Genomic DNA, 22,633 nt, shown 5'->3' with positions numbered 1-22,633 from the left:
AATAGGCTGCGACCTCTTACCAGACAGAGGAAAGTCATAGGAATGCATTAAGCGTTCGTCCACTAATACCACCAACAGCAATTTTAATCGCAAGAGTTTTCTTTGGGTGTTTATAAAAGCGGCAGTTTTGCTATCAGCACAGGGAGCGTCAAATTGAGTCTCGCTCTTTGCTAGGTAGCTCTGCTAATGCCATGAATGTTTTGACACAGACCTGTGAGCCACCCCAGAACCCAGGAAACCATGCTACAGGCTGGGCTGCAGGATATATGGATTCGTAGGTGAGGGTTAAATATTCCTTGTGCTGAGAGACAGAGAACCAGTGTAGGTCAGCGAGTATTGAGTTATGTTGGAATTGGGGGAAGTACTGAATGGGTACCTCGGGGATGATTGCTGGACCACTATTGTTTCTAATTTATATAAATGACCTGGATTCAGAAACTCAATACAAAGTGGTCAAATTTGCAGATGATGCCAAACTAAGAGGGGAAGTGGAATCGAAGGAGACGGTTCAGAAATTACAGAATGTGTTGGACAAAATAAATAAATGGCAGAACAAACACAACTAAAAATTAATGCAGACAAGAAGGGAAAATAGATGACACATGGGCCGTAATTTTATCTTGGGGAGCGGGGAGGGTGGAAATCGAAGGCCGGGGGAGGGATCGGAGTCCTCCGGGGGGGGGGGGGGGGGCGGGGTGATCGGAGGCCATGGGGAAAGTCGGAAGGGTGGGGGGGGGCTTGGCGAGGCAGGTACACTGGATCCAGCAGTTAAGTGGAAAGGCACTTACCTCCTGGATCCAGCAGTCCTCGCCCCGCTCCCCTTTAGCTGCCCACTTCCCCGTGGCCCGGGAAACACGGCCGCCCACAAATAAATTTAAAATGGTGCTTCAAAATGAGGCACGCAGTCTCATTATAATAAAGTGCCAACCTGCCTCCTGTGAACGGGTTGGCCGACCGCTCCCCCCCCCCCACAACCCCTCCATCCCGCCTCCATTAAAACCGGAAGTGGGTGGGTTGGGGTTGGGATTCAGATTTTTAACACTTTAACCTCCCACCTGATCCCAACCCACCCATTTTTGGGGGTTAAAATTCCCCCCATGTATTCCATGGATGGCGTTGAAATAGCTAAGGATAAAGCTGAAAGAGACCCAGAAGTTTTAGTAGCCGCGATGTTTCCTGTATTTGACACTCTAGCTGTTGGAACTCCCAAGAATTTCCTCACTAAATAGTGCAGCTTATGTGTGGTGTGTGATAAAATTAAATCATTTGGGAAAACTCTAAAATGAGCTGAAAAGTAGAAGAATGTTGTTTAAATTGCTATAAAAACTAGAGTATCTATTGCATCTGCAGCTTTTATGAATGACTGACTGAGTTGCTCACACTGCTACATTAAGACGCACCCTCAGGTTTGCAGATTGTTAAAAACCTATGTCAAGGTACAACGTGTATTCCAAATTTGTCGACTTTCTACTAATAAGTCACCAACGTGAAACCAGAGGCAGAAAATGCTCTACAAGAATGCCCCATTCCTACCCCCTGCCAACATCAGTAGAGTGTCAATTTCCCAACTGCTTCAATAAGATGTCAATCTGCCACGGTTTTGCAGAATAGCTCTTTAGATGAGAATTGTTGCTGTAATTTTTTTTCCTAACCAAATCTGTGGAAGATATAAAGGCACTGCTCCTTGACATTGAAACTACCTCAATCTACTAATTCTAACTTTGAGACAAAAATGCCATGGGTCCACCTGTCCAAATGTTAATGTTTTCCAGCCCTTCAAGCCTTCGAGATCTCTGCATTCCTCCAATTCTAGCCTCTTGTGCATCCACGATTTTAATTACTCCACCATTGGTGCCCGTGCCTTCAGCTGCCTGGGCCCTAAGCTCTGGAATTCCCTCTCTGCCTCTCTCTCCTCTTTGAAGACGCTCCTTAAAAGCTAACTCTTTGACCAAGCTTTTGGTCATCTGTCCTAATATCTCCTTATGTGGCTTGGTGTCAAATTCTGTTTTATAACACTCCTGTGAAGCACCTTGGGATGTTTTACTACGTTAAAGGCGCTATATAAATACAAGTTGTTGTTGATTTAGTCTAGATTGCATTTATTTTAGCTCAAAGATTAATCTTCATTGGAACTAGCTGCTGATGCATCAATGGCATTTTGTTTTGATTTAATTCAGCAGTGTGATGTTTTTTAAAGGTACACTGTCTTCCCCTAAAAAAAAATGTTCTTGCCTGGTAGTTGATTTGAACAGAATAACTTGCTACCAGCGTACCCTGCAAGCATTTTATTTTCATGTGATAATTTGATTTAGCAAGGTGTGAAGATATTCCTGACGGTTGGTGTGTAGGAGACATGCCATATGGTTTTGTGACCAGACAGCCTATCCGTTCCTTTCAGTACGTCAGTACCATTCACGTTAATGGTTTATTCGTAGTCACTTTAGTTTGTTAAAAAAAAAACTGGCAACGTGAAGAGCAAAGGTAATATGGCCTAGAAATTCAGTATAGCCACTTTTGGAGCGGTAAAGTCGGGCGGCCGCTGAAGTTTGCGCCCGGCGCAAAGTCGAGGCCACTTCGCCGATATTCAGTAGCATCGCCCTAAGAGGTTGCTGCAGCGCTAAAACTGGCGATGCACGACTATCTTTAGGCACTAAGCCGGCGGTGCTGAGCTATACCGCCGAGGCCGGGCGCAGCGCAGGTGCGGTGATTTCTTCATTGACGGCAGACACGCTGGCGCCGGCCATCTCTTAAAGGGGGAAGGGTCGATTTGTTTGGCTGCCACGCACTGGACACTGCAGCCCTCCACCTAGGCCTGAGCACTGCTGCTGCAACTCTTTACCGCCCAGGACGATGCAGAAGGCCCGGGAGAGAGCGCTGCGCTTTAGCGAAGGTGACCTGAGGCTGCTGGTTAGCGCAGTGGAGCAAAGACGCCATGTTTTGTTCCCTGACAGTGGCAAGAAGCCGGTGCCCAGCGTCTACCGCAAAGCCTGGAGGGAGGTCTCCAACAGGGTGACATCCAACAGTGTGGTTGCCAGGAATCCTGTACAATGCAGGAAAAAGTTCAACGACCTCACTCGGATTGTCAGGGTGAGTACCCTTTCCAGTGTCCTCCTCATCCTTGCATATGCACCTCACATTATGGACAAAGGGACCTGAAAGCCCTAATGGCCAGCCCTCATCCAGCAGCTATGGGACTGGCATGAACATCAATTGCACATTCTGCACTTTACACACTGCCCAAGCTATTCGACCATGGGAGGCAGTGCAGACAAGATCAGGGCTACACACTGGCCAAGCTATTCGACCATGGGAGGCAGTGCAGACAAGATCAGGGCTACACACTGGCCAAGCTATTTGACCATGGGAGGCAGTGCAGACAAGATCAGGGCTACACACCGTACTTAGAGGCCGTCCTTTCTCTTGCAGGCCAAGCTGGCTAACAACAGGCGTAGCCAGATTGGGACCGGTGGAGGCCGTCCTCAGCACCAGGAGCTCACCGACCTAGACCAGCGCGTGGAGCGCATTATGGGAGTCCGTCTGATTGGCCCCGTTGCCACTGGAGATGCCGACCCTGTTCTGGGCACCAATGGTAAGGACATGACCTTTTGGACCTCTCTCGTTCCACTTGCGCATCAGATCAACATCCTTTGCCACTGTCCGACCAATGCGGTGAATGGCACCACTCATGCCTCCCTCGCTGATGCCCTGTCCTCACTCTAAAGCTACTCTTGTGCCTTCCTGCTTTCAGATGGTGAATCGCCAGGTGAGGAGGCGGGCCCAGAAGCTGCCAGTGACAGCCCCTCGGAAGAGGAGGAGGAAGAGGTAGCCGGCCCATCAGTGGCACCCTCTGCCGCGGCAGCCCATGGCGATGTAGGGGACACGTCTTCCCTGGAGGGGAGCCTGGGGGAAGGGTCGCAGGAGAGTGAAGTTCCTGGGCCCAGCGGCCTGCAGCAACGCGGGAGGGGTGGTGAAGCTCGGCGGCCTTCTCCCCAGAGGGTGAGTGCGGCCTCCAGTCCTGCGACGGTCAGCGCAGAGGAGGTGCGCCTCCTAGAGGAAATGGCCGTCGACTCGGAGCGCAGGCACACAGAGCTCATGGGGGTAGTGGCACGGATGCCTGACTCCATACAGTCACTGGCTCGGAGTGTGGAGGAATTCGGGACAGCACAGGCCAGGAGTCTGCAGGAATTCAGGGCAGCACAGGCCAGGAGTCTGCAGGAATTCGGGGCAGCACAGTCGGCGAGTAGCCAACTGCTCACTCGTGCCGTCCAGTCACTGGCTGGTCTTATGCGGTCACAGACCAGGGCAACACGGGCACTAACTGGTGCCACACTGGCTGCATCAGCCAGGCATCGCCAGGGCACCCGCCGCGCTGCAGCAGCCCAGCGGGCTGTCCTTCAGCAGTTTGCTGCGCATGCTGCAGTGCTGGCCCGGGCGACTGCCACTGTCTCAGGCGACCAGCGAGCGCCTGCCATCAGCCAGCTTGCCCCCATTCCTGCAGCCGACACTGCCACTCCACCAGTGCAGCTGCCACCAGCTGCTGGACACACTGATGCCGCCCAGCCACAGCTGCAGCAGTCACCAGCCGGCCCCTCGAGGGCCAGAGCTCGTGCAGGCCGACCCCCAAGGGCATCTGCCGTCTCGCCATGTGCCCCTCAGGAGCCTTCCCCCAGCCTTGCTGCAGCCACTGGGCTCCAATTGAGGAGGAGCAGCAGGGCGGGCAGGGGCCGCACAAGTATGCGCAAGGCATCGCCCTCGCGGGACAAAAAGTAGAAGGTGTGGGCAAATGTGTTGTTTTTATGAAGGCCGAGGATGTTGAGTTTGTTTTTATGAAGGCCGAGGATGACGGTCATTTTTGTTTCACTGTTTTGTTAATCCTCTCCAGGTTGTGGGAGCGAGTTATGTGTCTGACTGTTTTTGGGTTTTTTTTTCTGTTTTTGTTTGTCATGTGGGAATGGCACAGAGTTTGTGGAATAAACAATTTTCTTTAATCAGATTGTCCATGTTTGAACTTTGAAGTTTTTGTTGCCTTGACCGGCTGAGGGCTTGCGGAGCGGCTGCATTCATGTTCTTTCATTGGCACAAGCCATTCCCTGAGAGGGGGCCTAGAACCTACGTTCAATAAGCCGCCGACGGGCGGCCCTTGGACCTTGTGCCTCCCTCCTGTGCTGGTCCTCCTCCTCCTGCTCCTCCTCCTGAGGTGGTGCTCCAATCTGTGGTGGCAATGCCTGAGTCCTGCGGATAGCCAGGTTGTGCAGCATGCAGCAAACGACCACGAAATGCGAGACTCGCTCCGGAGCATACTGCAGGGCTCCGCCGGAACGATCCAGGCAGCGGAACCATTGCTTCAGGACGCCGATTGTTTGTTCGATGATGTTCCTGGTCGCTTGATGGCTCTCGTTGTATGCCTCTTCAGCAGGGGTCCTGGGCGCGCGGAGCGGGGTCATCAGCCAGGTACACAAAGGATAGCCTTTGTCCCCGATAAGCCATCCTCGTGGGTGAGGCTGTGCCTGGAACATGTCAGCCACAGTAGTCTGTCGCAGGATGAAGGCATCATGGCTGCTGCCTGGAAAGCGGGCATTGACAGCTAGGATGAGCTGCCTGTGGTCACACACCAGCTGCACGTTCAGCGAATGGTAGCCCTTCCGGTTGCGGTATTCCTCGGCATTCTCCAGAGGTGCCCGCAAAGCCACATGCGTGCAGTCAATGGCGCCCTGCACCATGGGGAAGCCCGCTATTCTTCCAAATCCCATTGCACGCTGTTGCTGCTTGTCCAGGGTCATGGGGAAGGCGATGAACTGACGTCTCCTTCTGAAAAGGGCATTGGTCACCTGGCGGATGCAGCAATGCACGGCGAACTGGGAGATGTTAGCAATGTCCCCAGCAGCGGATTGGAAGGAGCCGGTGGCATAGAAGTTGAGAGCCACCGTCACCTTCACTGCCACCGACAGAGACATCCTGCACCTCAGCTGTGGCTGCAGATCTCTCCGAAGCAGCTGGCAGATCTCTGTGAACACCTCCCTTCGGAATCGCAGCCTCCTAACACACTGGTCGTCAGACATGTTGAGATAGGAGAACTGCTGGCGGTAGACCCTGGGTGGGTAAGGCCTGTTGCCCCCTCTCCGTCTAGCCAGGGCTCGCACTCTCTCACGGCGTCTGTGAGCCCTTTGAATGTAATTGTGAAAGCCAGCGTTGACACCCATTGCAGCCCCCATAATATGCTGGCAAACAATGAGATATGAATGAAGGCAAAGACAATTGCAAAGCTGTGGCCTAAAGCCAGAAGTACCTGTCCTAGTGTTGGGCCAAAGCAGTAAGCTCTCTACCTTGGTCTCTCTCCAAAGATCTGTTTCACAAGAATGAGTGCTGCAAAATGGCAGCCTTTTATAGTGCAGGTGAAGTGCCCTTTAATTTGCGCTCCCCGCGGCCCGCATCGGCTGAGCACCGTTCCACTCAACAGTCGCTAGGGACGCCAAGCGCACAATGGGCCGGCGCGACTGAAGTTCCGGTTGGGGGCGCATAAAGGGCGTTGTACGAGGAAATGACGTCATGATCTACGCGCGCAGCTGAGCGCGCGCAAAGACTTTGCGCCGGCACAAAATGTCTACTGAAGTTGGGGCGAGGCGCAGATCGCGCTGCGCCCGGGCGCTAAGCGCCTAGCGCTCGACATCTACTCCTCCTAAGGTGCTAACGGCTGGCGCAACCAACTGAATTTCTAGCCCTATATCTTTTCATACACAAAAGTTTCTTGGCACAACAGGATTGAGTTAGCTAAAAGAAGTGGACACTTTTTTGGAGGGTTGAAAGTATTTATTAAGAAAAATATCTTATACCAGTCCAGATTTGTTAAGAGGATTACGGAGTATAACCTAGACTTGAGGTAAGAAGGGCTTTTCATTTTAATCAGCCAATTTACTTTGGTTTAATTTTGTGTGGCACTAACATTTAAAACTCACCAAAGTACAGATTGTGATTTTATTTATTTATTTTAAACCTATTTAAATTCATGTGATTCCCAGTGAACTATGTAATTCACGGGGGAAAAAAATAATTGGTGTGCTAACTTGAAACTCCTTACAGAATGCTAAAATTTTATGTGGTGGTACTATATATAATGGGCCGTATTTTGTGACCCCCACGGGTGCGTACGAGGTGTGTATGTGCCCCTAGGGGCCGCGCAATTTCCGGGTTTAGGCGTGCGAAGTGCATGCGCTAAAACCCGGAACTTGTGATCTGTCAAGAATTGTCTTGGCAGATCATCCGCATCCCCGGGAGAAGGGCCTCTGCTGGTGGAGAGTTGCGCTATTTGCCCAACTTCCGCCCGCTGAATGCCCATGAAATTATTAGGCCTGGTAAAAGCTGGCGTAAGGCCTACTTTACCAGCTAAAGAGCTTTAAAAAAAACAGAAAAATATCACTCATTTATACATTAAAAACCCTGTCCATAAGGTAAGTTTATTTTTAGCCCCGTTAAAACATATGAAAAAAAAAATCAAAAAATTTAATTTTTGTTTAAAATATTTAATTAAATGCCATTATAATTAATTTTAAATGTGTAATTTATTTATTTTTTATTTCATGTGTTCATGTATTTTTTAAGTGATCCCCATTCATACTTATGGGGTTTCCGTACATACGAAACTCCCATAAGTATGAATGGGGATTCCCTTCTTTTATTGGTTGGGCCGGCCAACGTGATCCCAGGGGTGCTTGCAAACCGCATGCGCCCCTAGGATACGTGGGCCTCTGCCCGCGCGTACCCAGAGAGGCGCAGGATCGCAAGTCTCCATACCTTTCGGGCCACCAGGTAAATTTGTAGATTTTTTACAGGTAGGAGGCATTCACCTACGGAAAGCCTCCGATCGCAAATTTTGGTCCATTATAAAATGCTCTGTGGCATGGCTCACAATAAGTTAAAGAATGTGCTTATTTTTTGTATAAGGGCTGGAACATTAGACCATGTAAAAAGCAATTTATTTTTCTTCTGCTAAATATGTGTTTGTGGATGTGTGTCCCTTTAAGGCTTCAAAGTCTAATTGCTGTTAAGTAAATATTGCATGAGTTTGTAGTTAAGAGGCCGTAGACTTTTTGTCTCTGGCGTTTTGACTTGTTTTTGAGGTATGACACAGAAATTTGAGAGGGACAAAGTTTGACAGACTCCAGATGTAGAAGACTGGGTTAGTTAAAAGACGTATGCTCATTTTTTGTTGTTGTAAGGTTTAAAGTATTCAATGAGGAAAAATATAGTATTTTGTTAAAGAAGTCCAGATTAGTTAAAAAAAAGATATTGTGGAGTATGATGCATACTTTAGGTAAGAAGGCACCCACTCCATTGAAACGCTGTAACAGTAATGATGATATCTGCTATTCTTATTTCCGCCAGTAATAGTGCTGTTACCTCTCTTTGGCTGTTAAAATTAAAACACCTTGGTAGAGACTAGGTAGGCCAATTTGATAATTACTCCAGGGCCGGGGTCAATGGAGCATCTACGTAGCAGGTGGAAGTCACATGCTCTTGTTAGGACAGAAAGCCTAGACCACCATTTCTTCTGACATTGTGAGCAATACCACAGGAGGTTGACCGGTTACTTTATGAAGTTTACAGACAGAATTTGCAGGTGGCTTTATGTTACGATGGGCAGTGAGAGTTGGCAGGCTATCATGGTAGAATCAAACGATTTAACTGGCAACTATAGCAGCATTAATTTCACAGCAAGTCAAAGGAGAAAAGCATAACCCTTGTACACTATAATAACGTTTTGTTCTTGTTTTTGTTGTAATAACTCCTAAATCTCCAATCCTTGGTCGAAAGAGTGGGTGGAAAACTTGCTGCTGGACAGTGATGAGTTAACAACAACAACTTGTATTTATATAGTGCCTTTAATGTAGTAAACCTAAAAGGAATCATCATCTTCATATCAAAATCTAGGTCTAATTTCATAACATTTTTAAATAGGTTTCAACTGGCTTTAGCTGTCAAAATTATCATTATCAAAATAAATATCAGTTTAAAAACTAATTAACCACCTTTTTTTACACTACTGCAACTGCAAGGAACTTATGGATTTCATGAGCTATAAATAACTGTTTATAAATGATCAGATCTGCAATGTAAAATGATGGATGGAATGAAATACCCATTTTAGTTCTACATGAATATTCACCTTGAACTTTTATAAATACGGGGTCTATATTTTCTTTTGTTAAAAAACAGGGGAAATGCCTGGGTTTTTTTCTACATTTTTTGTGACTTGCTAACAAAATGGTGGGATCACATAACTTTGAAATATGTATGTCCCAGGAATGAGATTATGTTGCAGTAACGGGGGGCGGGGTGGGGGGGGGAAACACAATCATGAAGCACGGCATTCATGATCTTTAAGCAGCTAATGAATCATACTGTAATTAGTATAGTCAAGTTGGTGAATGTAAAGTGGAATGTGCAAATCTTTTTGAAAATGGATCGGTGACCAAAAAGGAAAGCTAGATTTATGGATCGCCTCCTGATGTACTTTTTGACCTCTTTAATGGAGAAATGCAGTGCTAATTCCAGTGCAGGACAGCTCCCAAATTTCCTATGGAGGAAAAAAAAGCATGGCACTGTGTCATAGACAACGTGAAGTCCATGTGCAATCCTGAGGGGATTCTATTGTAAGGGGAATAGATAGGCGTTTCTGCAGCCGCAAACGAGACTCCAGGATGGTGTGTTGCCTCCCTGGTGCAAGGGTCAAGGATGTCTCAGAGCGGCTGCAGAACATTTTGGAAGGGGAGGGTGAACAGCCAGTTGTCGTGGTGCATATAGGTACCAACGATATAGGTAAAAAATGGGATGAGGTCCTAAAAGCTGAATATAGGGAGTTAGGAGGTCAATTAAAAAATAGGACCTCAAAGGTAGTAATCTCAGGATTGCTACCAGTGCCACGTGCTAGTCAGAGTAGAAATAGAAGGATATTTCAGATGAATACGTGGCTAGAGGAATGGTGCAAGGGGGAGGGATTCAAATTCCTGGGACATTGGAACCAGTTATGGGGGAGGCGGGACCAGTACAAACCGGACGGTTTGCACCTGGGCAGGGCCGGGACCAATGTCCTAGGGGGGAGTGTTTGCTCGTGCTCTGGGGGAGGGTTTAAGATAAAATGGCAGGGGGTTGGGAACCTGAGCAGGGAGACAAAGGAAAGGGAAACAAGGATAAAAGCAAAAGATAGGAAGGAGGAAAACAAAAGTGGCAGTCAGAGAAATCAACCGTATAAATCAAACATGTCCACAGTAAATAATAATTCTAAAAGGTCTAAGAGCATTAAAAAAAAAAGCCTGAAGGCTTTGTGTCTTAATGCGAGGAGCATTCGTAATAAGGTGGATGAATTAGCTGCGCAAATAGAGGTGCGCAAATAGAGGTAAATGAATATGATTTGATTGGGATTACGGAAACATGGCTCCAGGGTGGCCAAGGCTGGGAACTCAACATCCAGGGGTATTCAATATTCAGGAAAGATAGGCAAAAAGGAAAGGGAGGTGGGGTAGCATTGCTGGTTAAAGAGGGGATTAACACAATTGTAAGGAAGGATATTAGCTCTGATGATGTGGAATCTGTATGGGTAGAACTGAGAAATACCAAGGGGCAGAAAACGTTAGTGGGAGTGGTATATAGACCTCCAAACAGTAATGCGGAGGTTGGGGATGGCATTAAAAGGGAAATTAGAGAAGCGTGCAATAAGGGCACAGCAGTCATCATGGGTGACTTTAATCTACATATAGATTGGGCTAACCAAATTAGTAACAATACTGTGGAGGAGGAATTCCTGGAGTGTTTACGGGATGGTTTCCTGGACCAATATGTTGAGGAACCAACCAGAGATCAGGCCATCTTAGACTGGGTATTATGTAATGAGAAAGGATTAATTAGCAATCTTGTTGTACGAGGCCCCTTGGGTCGGAGCGATCATAATATGATCGAATTCTTCATTAAGATGGAGAGTGAAGTAGTTGACTCAGAGACTAGGGTCCTCAATTTAAATAAAGGAAACTACGATGCTATGAGGCGCGAGTTGGGTAGGAATGATTGGGGAATGTCACTCAAAGGGTTGATGGTGGATAGGCAATGGCAAACATTCAAAGACCGCATGGATGAACTACAGAATTTGTTCATCCCAGTTTGGCATAAAAATAAAACAAAAAAGGTGACTCAACCGTGGCTAACAAGGGAAATTAGGGATAGCATAAGATCCAAGGAGAGGACATATAAATTGGCCAGAAAAAGCAGTAAACCTGAGGATTGGGAGCAGTTTAGGATTCAACAAAGGAGGACAAAGAGATTAAGGGGAAAATAGAATATGAGAGTAAGCTTGTAGGGAACATAAAAACTGACTGTAAAAGCTTTTATAGATATGTGAAGAGAAAAAGATTGGTGAAGTCAAGCGTAGGTCCCTTGCAGTCAGAATCAGGGGAATTTATAATGGGAAACAAAGAAATGGCAGACCAATTAAATACATATTTTGGTTCTGTCTTCACAAAGGAGGACGCAAATAACCTCCCAGAGATGTCGGGGAACATAGGGTCTGATGAAAGGGATGAACTGAAAGAAATCAGTATTTGTAGGGAAATGGTGTTAGGGAAATTGACGGGATTGAAGGCCGATAAATCCCCAGGGCCTGATATTCTGCATCCTAGGGTACTTAAGGAAGTGGCCCTAGAAATAGTAGATGCATTGCTGGTCATCTTCCAACATTCGATGGAATCTGGAACAGTACCCATGGATTGGAGGGTAGCTAATGTTACCCCACTATTCAAAAAAGGTGGTAGAGAGAAAACGGGGAATTGTAGACCGGTATGCCTGACATCGGTAGTGGGGAAAATGCTAGAGTCCATTATAAAAGATGTAATAGCAGAGCACTTGGAAAACAGTGACATCATCAGACAAAGTCAACATGGATTTACAAAAGGTAAATCGTGCTTGACTAATCTACTGGAATTTTTTGAGGATGTAACTGGTAAAATAGATAAGGGGGAGCCAGTGGATGTGGCGCATTTGGACTTTCAAAAGGCTTTCGATAAGGTCCCGCATAAGAGATTAGCGTGTAAAGTTAAGGCACATGGGATTGGGGGCAAGGCATTGACTTGGATAGAGAACTGGTTGGCAGACAGAAAGCAAAGAGTTGGAATAAACGGGTCTTTGGCCAAGTGGCAGGCAGTGACTAGTGGGGTACCGCAGGGATCGGTCCTTGGACCCCAGCTATTCACAATATATATTAATGATCTGGATGAGGGAACTAGATGTAATATCTCCAAGTTTGCAGACGACACAAAGCTGGGTGGGCGTGTGTGCTGTGAGGAGGATGCTGAGAAACTCCAGGATGATTTGGACAGGTTGGGTGATTGGGCAGAAGCATGGCAGATGCAATATAACGTGGATAAATGCGAGGTTATCCACTTTGGTGGCAAAAACAGGAAGGCAGATTATTATCTGATTGGCAATAGATTGGGAGAAGGGGAAGTGCAACGAGACCCGGGCGTCCTTGTACACCAGTCGCTGAAAGTAAGCATGCAGGTGCAGCAGGCGGAGTTTAGAAGAATGAGAGGGGATCTCATTGAAACTTATAAAATTCTGACAGGACTGGACAGACTAGATGCAGGAAGGATCTTCCCGATGGTCGGGGAGTCCAGAACCAGGGGTCACAGTCTAAGGATAAGGGGTAAGCCATTTAGGACAGAAATGAGGAGGAATTTCTTCACCCAGAGAGTGGTGAACCTGTGGAATTCTCTACCACAGAAGGCAGTGGAGGCCAATTCATTCAATATATTTAAGAAGGAGTTGGATATATTTCTTAAGGCTAAAGGGATCAAGGGATATGGGGCGAAAGCAGGGACAGGGTACTGAATTTGGATGATCAGCCATGATCGCATTGAATGACAGAGCAGGCTCGAGGGGCCGAATGGCCAATCCTGCTCCTATCTTCTATGTTTCTGAGGTCTTGGCAGAAGGTCCAGAAAATCTTGCACAACTTAAAAATAAAAAAATAAAAAACCCCACACTGGTAAGGTAACACTATTATTGTACAATCAGGTAAATTTACGGACCGATTTGAGGAAGTCCGCCTTCACATAAAGAGTGATCAGTCCATGGAGTAGACTTCCATTACATTATACATGCCATAGTGGGAAAGAGAATGTACTGCAGATAGGAATTTCCATGGGCTAGATCATCCTGTCTCAAACCCCACTTCTTTTATGTTTAAAGGCAACACTGACCTATAGGTCAATGCACAGAGTGGAACAGGTGGCGGACAGTACACGCACAAAAACGGATTGCGTAAAAGGACAAAATGATAGATTTATTTGGGAGAGAGACTCTGGAAAGCATTTTGCCTGTAGATATTGTAGGGACCAATTACAATGCATCATGTACTGGCCGCGCTAGACGTGCTCCTATCTAGCTATCCAGCAAGTTAAACACTCATTCAAAATAATTCTTCTGAAGCCGTTTGCTGTTTTGAAGCTTTTACTTGAACAAATTTGTGAAATTGTAAACAAAGACAAAGTATGTTTTGTACATAAACTGAGTACTATACATTTGATATTACATAAGATATAAACATATTTACAACAGTAGAATAGACTAATTGTATAACTAACTAACATTTGAACTAACTGCTGTAACTATTAAATATTAACCTTTTATAAACATAGTATTATCAAAATATTACTCTGACAGCATTGCTATTATGCTAAGAACCAAAGATACTCACAGATATTGCGCTTGGCCTAACATATGAAGTCAGATTACACTGGATTGTAAATGGAACCTCTCATAGCAAATTCTCCATTACTCAAGTCAGGTTCTTCCTGGCAAAACTGCTTCCTGGGGTCAACAGGAAGAAAGGTAGGAAGGTCAAATGACCTCTCACAGGAAGAAAGGTAGGAAGGTCAAATGACCTCTCACAGGAAGAAAGGAACAAAGGTCAAATGACCTCACACAGGAAGAAAGGTCAGATGACCTTTCCAGCATACAAACTGTTAACACAATAACCGCCACCAGAAGGTGCTATTGCATGTAAAAATGTCCAGAATGTCTCATAATGTCCATCGGTCCAGAACACATCATATTCATCATATATTCAGTGATGTGTACATTACATCACTGTGGCTGTACACACTGTGCATGTAATAATGATACAGTACTCAAATGGATAAGTTCCTTATGTACTCACGCACACTTTAATTAGACACCCGCACCGATGCACACACTCGGAAGGTTGAAGAAGAAGCACAGGGTAAGACCAAGAGTACAGGTGATGAAGCAGTAAGTGGAGGTTGATGAAGTACGAGCAGGTGCAGCGCAGAAGTCAAGCATGCGGAGTTGCCGGAGGGTATAGAACTTAGTGGGACTATTTTACATCCCACTCACTTCTTTCTCCTGTACATCCTGCACCATGCAATGCCAAGGAGTGCTCTGAGTTTCAGGTAGAACCAGAGCCTCACTGACTGTGGAAAGCATAGCCCAGCTGGTGAAAGTGAAGTGGGACCAGGAGTGCCTCAGTAAAATGGACTTAGTGTGAAGTTCACAGCAATTGGAAGCAACAGGTTTCAACATAGATTTCAACTTTGCCAGGCAAATCAGCACTGCAGGGAGGGATCTCACTGCACAGGAATGCAATACAACAGTAGTTCTGTAATTTCAAACTTTGGATATCTGGTATGTCAGATGATGGTGCGTGTTCCTGTTTTTTTTCCCCTCAGCTCTTTTCCCTTTTTCTACTGAAAGTGGTAACTCATATTGGGGTACTTAAACTGCGGGCAACGCATCCCGGTGATTGCTGAGATGTCCCCGCCTTTAACCTCTTCTCCTGACACCGCCAAAGTTCATGGAGTCCTGTAAATTTAAATGACTTTGGTGGGCCAGAGGCACATCTGGGGCGCCCCACCTCCCCCAACCAAAGGAGCTGGAAGGTCTGGCTGACGAATCTCAGGCCTGGGGGGGAGGGGGTTCCAGAGTCCCTCAGTGTTGCCAGCAATGTTCCCCTAAGTTGCGTGACCGCGCATCAATCGAGAGGTTGCACGCAGGCCGTTCAGCAGCTGCTGCCACTGGAAACAATACCGTGGCTGCGCAGCAAATTTAAAGGGACCGCCCTCCTAAAAGAAAATTAGAGGGAACATTGGTTGCCAGGGTATTTGACTGTAAGTCAGTCAAGCCCAGTCTTGTTCTCAGTTACTATTCACACATGCGCACTTTCCAGCAGCGATCCCTGGATAGGGATCGGGAATTGGAATTCACACTTGCTCAGCTCTCATCAAGGACCAGCTGTGATAAGCTAATTCAGCAGAGCCCAGGGATCAAACCCTAGGTTTTGTATGACTCAGTACCACCGTCAGTCAGCAGTTTCCCCACTGAGCTACTGCTGGGGAGGGAGAGGGGGGGGGGCCTCTTGTCTGTATTCCTCTTGGGAATCCTGTAGAGATGCCAGTTCACACTCAACACTGAACCCAGTCCTTGTACATAGCAGTATGCTTGACATGAGGCTAAAGGATATACGAGGAACTGAATGGAGTAAAAATTCATACATGCAAGCTTGCTCTGATCAGACTTACAATTAGTTGGGATAGCTTATATTTCAGAGAATGGCTCTTTGATGGTTAGTATTTTTTAGCTGCATCTTGTGTTCCCTCCGCCCCCCGGGTTGTGTAGATCTGTGTTTAAATGCTAAAAACATTTGCAACATTTAGTTTTTTAATCAATCAAAATCGAAGCCTTAAAATCACATAAGAACCAGAGCAGATCTGGTGCCATAAGAACCATACATCAGTATCTGATATATATTATGTGCATCCTATTATTGCAGCACACAAAGTAAAACAGAGATGCGGAGTCTCCTGCCATTCCTACACAACCTGTTTTATTTCTCGTGATGGATGCTGATGGACCTGCTGTGCCTTTTCAGCATTTTATGTTTTTATTTCTGCACATTTCATTTTTGCAAATTATTTATAGTACTATCCTATGCGGACATTTATTTATATTGGCTTTACATAATGTCTTCTTTGACCAACTGCTACTATTATTTTAATCACTTTCCCCGCACCCCCCCCCCCCCAAAATACATCTCCACGTGTGACTCCCCAACCCCTCAGCCAGCTGTAATCTTCCCCGTTGGTTCTCTTTCCCCCCCCTCCACCCTCCCCGCCACCCATCAATAAGACTCCAGGCAGATGCTGAAGTTCAAGTGAAAGCATTTGTACTCTCAGCCTGTTTTGTTCAGCAAGAAAAAGAAGATAAGAAATGTGCAAGGAATGAAAAAGTTGAGTATAAATTTACAAAAATAACCCGTGGTTGTATGCCTAAAAGAGGAAAAAAAATAATAACTGAACAGAGGAGGAAATACATCTTTTTCTAATTTCAACAAAATCTTAACTCTGATTTATTTCTGATTATTTTACAACTTAATTGTTCCACAAGCGCTAGGTTTTTATATCAGCGACACTTAATCCCTGTGAAGTCAATGGGGACAGGAAGTACAGAGGGAAATAAGCCAAAGCTGACTGGAAAGGGCTCTGTTTAAACTGGTTTCGATTAGGGTGTCAGATTTGATATTAATGTTCAACTTTCCAGAGTGCTGGAGGGTCGCAGTAATTTTCACAAATCTGCGTTCCAGCCATTGTTGGAGTTGTGCATCGAGTGGTGGCATGGTTTCTCTCGGTACCCTGTGGAGGGGGAGATGACCGAGCTGAAACAAGGGAAAGGGATAAATGAGGGCGAGTCCATCCTCAGCTCTCTCGCACACTGCTACAGCAGAGGCATGGAAATGGGTCATTTGCCTAAACAGGGAATGGGCTGCATCATAGCTGGGACCTATGACGAAAAAAAAGACTTGCATTTACATAGAACTATTTTTGGGCGCAGTGTTGTGAAGGCACAAGTGTAGCACCTTGTATAGTTGTGCACACAGATTGCACAAACAGCAATGAGATAACTACTTAAACCGTGTTTGATTGAGGGAAGAATGCTCTACTTTCAATAGTGCCATAGAATGCTTAACATCTACTTAAACGACCAAAACAATCAGAAAGGGTCTCTGTTTAATGTTATATCGAGGAACAACACCTTAGACAATGCAACACTCCCTCAATACAACACTAGCATTGGCAAGAATAACAGAAAATGCTGGAAAAACTCAGCAGGCCAGGCAACATCCGTGGAGAGAGAAATAAAGTCAACGTTTTGGGTCGAAACCCTTCTACAGAACTGAGAGAAAAGGCAGGAAATGAAACAAAAGGCAGTTTGGGGGCTGGGAAATGGGGGAGGGGATGAAAGAAGAGACATTAAGAGATATTCAAGGTGAGACGAGATGGTAATAGGACAGGTAAAGAAACAGACAATGGCTCTAGATGAAGTGTGAAATGCGCTGGCAGAGTGAGAGACAGCTGCCTTGTGGGAGAGAGAGAGAAAACAAGGAAAAGTCACAAACCAAAAGTGTGGATAAAAAATATAAAAATATAATAGGGGCCGAGGTTATGATCTGAAATTGTTGAACTCGATATTGAGTCCGGAAGGCTGTAAAGTGCCTAATCGGAAGATGAGGTGCTGTTTCTCGAGTTTACGGTGAGCTTCCGTGGAACAATGTAAGAGGCCGCAGACGGTGAGGTCTGAGTGGGAATGGAACGGGGAATTGAAATGACAGGCGACCGGAAGCTCGGGGTCACCATTGGCAACCTAGGTTATGGGTTCGACTTCTGGAGTGGGGCTTGAACTGACAGCCCTCTAACTCAGAGCGTGGGTGCACTACTGACTTTGGGAGGAAAATGACTTGCAGAATGGCGGTGGGGGGTGGGGTTAAATGTATATATCTCTGATTATATAGTAATTACTACAGAAACTTATTTGTGTACATTGATAATGGTCTCCAGTTGTAGGTTGCAACAATGAACACAGCCACATATTTCTAATAATACCGTAGTATTTTCTGAAAAAGCATTTAAAACATTGAACTCTTCCAAATTTGATATGAAGTCTTACTGCAGTCCTCAAGTAGTTAATTGGGTGCACTTATTAAAAAGTTCCGTCAGCATTCCAGATTTTTTTTTGTGGGCGTGCATGTACTGAGGTTTATTTTTAAATCACAACTACTTCATATGAAAAGTATCAGCGGCATTAACATCCCTTCATTTGAATTATTCTGAGTAGAGCTCAAATGTAAACATAACATGTTCAATGTTTTTCTTCCATCTGATTTTTAACCTGCAAATGGGAAAATTCCAAAGTATTTAAAATGAATGCAAAGTTAGAATTTTTCCCCCACAAAATTTTACAATTTGCAGAGATGTGGTTTTGCCAAGATTCTGCTGAATAGAATTTTAAATCTAGAAAGTACTGGTTATTGTACAATGCTTAACATGTTGATAGCTATGTTAACATAAGTGTTAAATCTTTAATACCTCCATTGAAAGAGAATACAGAGGAATGCCGGGCAAGCGCACTGAGCAGCTGTACTTTAAAATTGCAAACAGTCATTTCTAGGCTGTAAATGTGTGTGAAGCATATTGTGCATGAGGTAAAATTCCTCCTACAAAATTTAATTAATTTTTTTCAAAACGGAAGCCAGTCGCTGTGTGCCGTCACTAATTCCACTCTCAACTCTAATTCTGCCCTCTTGAGCATCCCTGATTATAATTGCTCAATCTTTGGTGGCCATGCCTTCTGTTGCCTAGGCCCTAAGCTCTGGAATTCCCTCACTAAACCTCTCTACCTCTCTTTCCTCCTTTAAGCTGCTCCTTAAAACTTACCTCTTTGACCAAGCTTTTGGTCACCTGCCCTAATTTATCCTTATGTGGCTCGGTGTCAAATTTGTTGTCTTAAAATACTCCTGTGCAGCGCCTTGGGACGTTTTACTACGTTAAAGGTGCTATATAAATACAAGTTGTTGTTGTACAAACTTACTTACATAGCACAATTTATCCCCATGCCATTTTATCTTTGGCAAGTTGTGAACCAGAATATTATTGTGCAATGAAATTGAACAGAACTACTCAGTCTCTTGCATTTATATTATCATTTTTTTTAATGTACTTTGTAAAAGAATTTCTTCTTTTAATTTGTACTCTTGCGGTGAGATTTCCTCAGTATTTTTCTGTCAAAATATTTTCAGTAACACGCTCTCATCTTCATTGTTCACACATTTCAACAAAAAAAAAGCTGTGGACCTTTAAGGAAAAAAGTAATCTGCAAGCAGATGTGCTGCTAAATCTACAGGCTTCTGCCAACCATATGGCAACTTAAAGAAAGATGGTCAGAGCGTCTGGATTAGCAAAGAGTCAGAATGGAGAGCCATGTGTCGATTTGGTGCAGGCAGTTGTTTTAGCTCTCCGCAAAAGGCTTCAGGAGGTTGTGTAATGGAACAAATGGCATTCATAGCTATAACAGCCTTACCGCTGCTGGAGAGGCAACCAGCCCGAGGCGGGTACTGCTTCATCTGGTTTTGTTTTTTTTTACCTAAAAGAAAGCTACAGGGGAACTTTAAAATGTTCAAGAAATTAGTCTCCAAACTTTTGTCTGCTTGCCCAAAAGCTGCTGAGCAGAAACGTTGCAGTAAGAGCGTATTTTTGTGTGCAAAGAATATTGAATATATTTGTAGTCACAGTTAGTGCCTAGCTAGATTCAGTGACCTAACCTGAAGTCCCCACGCACATTATTGTTGAAGAGCTTTAATGCTCAAGTTATTATGGTGGTGTGGTAAAATATTTCCATTTCTTTGGACTCCATTATACTTTTGTGATATTTGCACTAGATTTTAGTGTAGTTATGTAATGCTGACGTATTCATGGGGATTTAAATTTTTCTCCCATGAAATTACAAGCCCACAAATATAAAGAGATCTACAGTAGCTTTGTACCTCTCCCATTAATTTAATGATATGTGGAAGTCTTTATGTACTAGTCTTTGTTATTGGTAAAACCTTTTTGGTTTTCTATTATGATTGCAAAATATCATAATTGAAGAACATGACAAGCTATGTTTCCCGCAACCCCCCCTTTTATCGTGGCTTTCCTGCTCCATTTACAGCAGACGCAGTTTGTCTAGATAAAGATAGAAACAGGTCAAACCGCGTCTGCTCAAAACCCAGTGTATTAGAAGTTGCTTTAAACTGGACGTGTCTATCTGGCAGCTGGGGAATTTAAATTCAGTTAATAAATAAATCTGGAATAAAAAGCTAGTATCAGTAATGGTGACCATGAAACTACCGGATTGTCGTAAAAACCCATCTGGTTCACTAATGTCCTTTAGGGAAGGAAATCTGCCGTCCTTACCCGGTCTGGCCTATATGTGACTCCAGACCCACAGCAATGTGGTTGACTCCTAATTGTCCTCTGAAATGGCCTAGCAAGCCACTCAGTTGTATAAGGCGGCTCATTACCACCTTCTCTAGGGCAATTAGGAATGGGCGATAAATGCCGGCCTTGCCGGCAACGCCCACGTCCCGTGAATGAATAAATTAAAAAAAACACGTGCATTGCTTTTCTGTACAAACATCAATAATTCTCCCTCGTTTTCAACTCTTCCCCACCTCACTCACCCACCCGTCCGCCCACACACACACACATCCCCAGTCGTCCCCTGCTGATCCTCTCAATTCTGAACACTTCCTCGCCCTCCCTCGACTAGGCAGTTTGGTTTCCTCGCGGTTCTCCAACTCCTCCCAACTCTCGCCTCCCCAAATCCCCGCGACTCCACATTGGTAGAAGGTAGTGTTAAAGGACAGCCGTTTATAGCGGGCAGAATAATGCCGCGCCAGTTAGACTGTTGTTAACAGTTTGCCGTGTACATGTTTGGATGCTTGTGTGTGTTTGGGTGTACGGCCCAAACAGTTAAGCATTTCTGATCAAGGCAACATTTTACCCAGGTTCTGGAAGTATTTATGGTGAATGTGTCTGCCTACATCACACAAGTAGAACTGTGGGTTATTTTCTTTCAAATTAAACACAAAGCAGCGTATTTGTGAAACAATACTTAAAAAGTTTGTCTGAATTAGATAAAATAACTTTTTTTTAAACAGACCAGGCTATTTGTAATGTTTTAAGAAAACTTTTTTCCAACCTTTGTATCCAGATATTTTGTAAAGCTAATTCCCTCCATATAAAATTTTGTAGAAGGAGGTTTTATTTTTATTGAGAATCTTTTCACATTCTTTTGGCGTTAACCCTTAGCAGACTGCCGTTAAAACAGAATGTTTCTCCCCTGATCATTCAGTAGCTAAATGCACCACCTAGTGTGGCGTTGAGCCAAACAGGCTGGACGATCCCAGGTACAATCCCTGGTATGAACCGAGTTTGCCCATTTTAGCCGGGGAGCCCTTACATTTGGCCTCAGCTAGGGAAGGCAGAATTTGGCCAAGGATCCTACTCCTGATCTCAGTCCAACCAACTCAGCTGGACACCGGTTGAGAACAGGATGGGTCTCGGCTGTGTCGACCCCCCTACAGTTCAACAGGCTGCTGACACTCACACATGAAGAATGGCCGCACAGACAGGTTACCAGCACCTGTGGCGCTCCAGCCCAGCATCAGTCACAGCCTTCAGAAGAGAAGGATGGAAAGTGGAAGGAAATGTAAAGCAAATAAATAGATGGTGTTCTTAGGGAGCAGTTTAATTAATGTCAATATTTAACGACCATGTTACATAACTGTATAAAACGTCATTTCCAGAAAAAATGGTCCTGCCGATTCCAATTAACCCAATTTTGTGTTCTGCTCCAGATTAGTAAGTACTTTCTGCATACAGAACTAAATATCAAAGAAACAAAAGGCTTCCTTCAAAAGTTCACATTTTCAGGGTTTTACAGAATGCAGGTGGTTATAGTCTGACATGTTGTATTTTCTGCCTATATCATCTTCAGGAAAAAGGGTGGTTAGCAGTGCTCCCTTTAGCACTCCAGGGCTCCCGTGCAGCCGGCTTTTAAATAGAAAAACCACGCATGCGCGGTATTTTGAATGGGCTGCGCAGCCTGTTAAAGGGAACATTGGTTGTTAGCATATGCATTCAACAATAAAATAGTAGATATTGTACCCGGTTTATTATGGTGCTGATTTACCAGCTTACTGTGCCATGGAGTGATAGCACCTGGAGTAGTGTGTGCAGTTTTGGTCTCCTTGCCATAGAGGGAGTGCAGCGAAGGTTCACCAGACTGATTCCTGGGATGGCAGGACTGTCGTATGAGGAGAGATTGGGTCGACTAGGCCTGTATTCACTAGAGTTTAGAAGAATGAGAGGGGATCTCATTGAAACGTATAAAATTCTGACAGGGCTAGACAGACTGGATGCAGGGAGGATGTCTCCCCTGGCTTTGGGGGGGGGGTCTACAACAAGGGGTCACAGTCTCCAGATACAGGGTAGGATATTTAGGACTGAGATGAGGAGAAATTTCTTCACTCAGAGGGTGGTGAACCTGTGGAATTCTCTACCACAGAAGGCTGTGGAGGCCAAGTCACTGAATATATTTAAGATGGAGATAGATTTCTAGACACAAAAGGCATCAAGGGGTATGGGGAGGGAGCAGGAATATGGTATTGAGATAGAGGATCAGCCATGATCATATTGAATGGCGGAGCAGGCTCAAAGGGCCGAATGGCCTACTCCTGCTCCTATTTTTCTAATTT

At 45.1% G+C, this 22,633-nt stretch overlaps 1 protein-coding gene across 7 annotated transcripts in view; it reads left to right on the top strand.

Annotated features, from left to right (window-relative positions):
• Window positions 1-22,633, top strand: part of sdccag8 (SHH signaling and ciliogenesis regulator sdccag8) — a 414,689-nt gene that overhangs the window by 344,116 nt on the left and 47,940 nt on the right. The gene's annotated exons all lie outside the window — the stretch shown is intronic.

Source organism: Somniosus microcephalus, chromosome 3, assembly GCF_052327205.1.
Source record: "Somniosus microcephalus isolate GS21.2 chromosome 3, FLI_Smic_1.0, whole genome shotgun sequence".
Lineage (NCBI taxonomy): Eukaryota > Metazoa > Chordata > Chondrichthyes > Squaliformes > Somniosidae > Somniosus > Somniosus microcephalus.
Note: the sequence above shows the minus strand (reverse complement) of the source record. Positions and strands in the feature narration are given on the sequence as shown.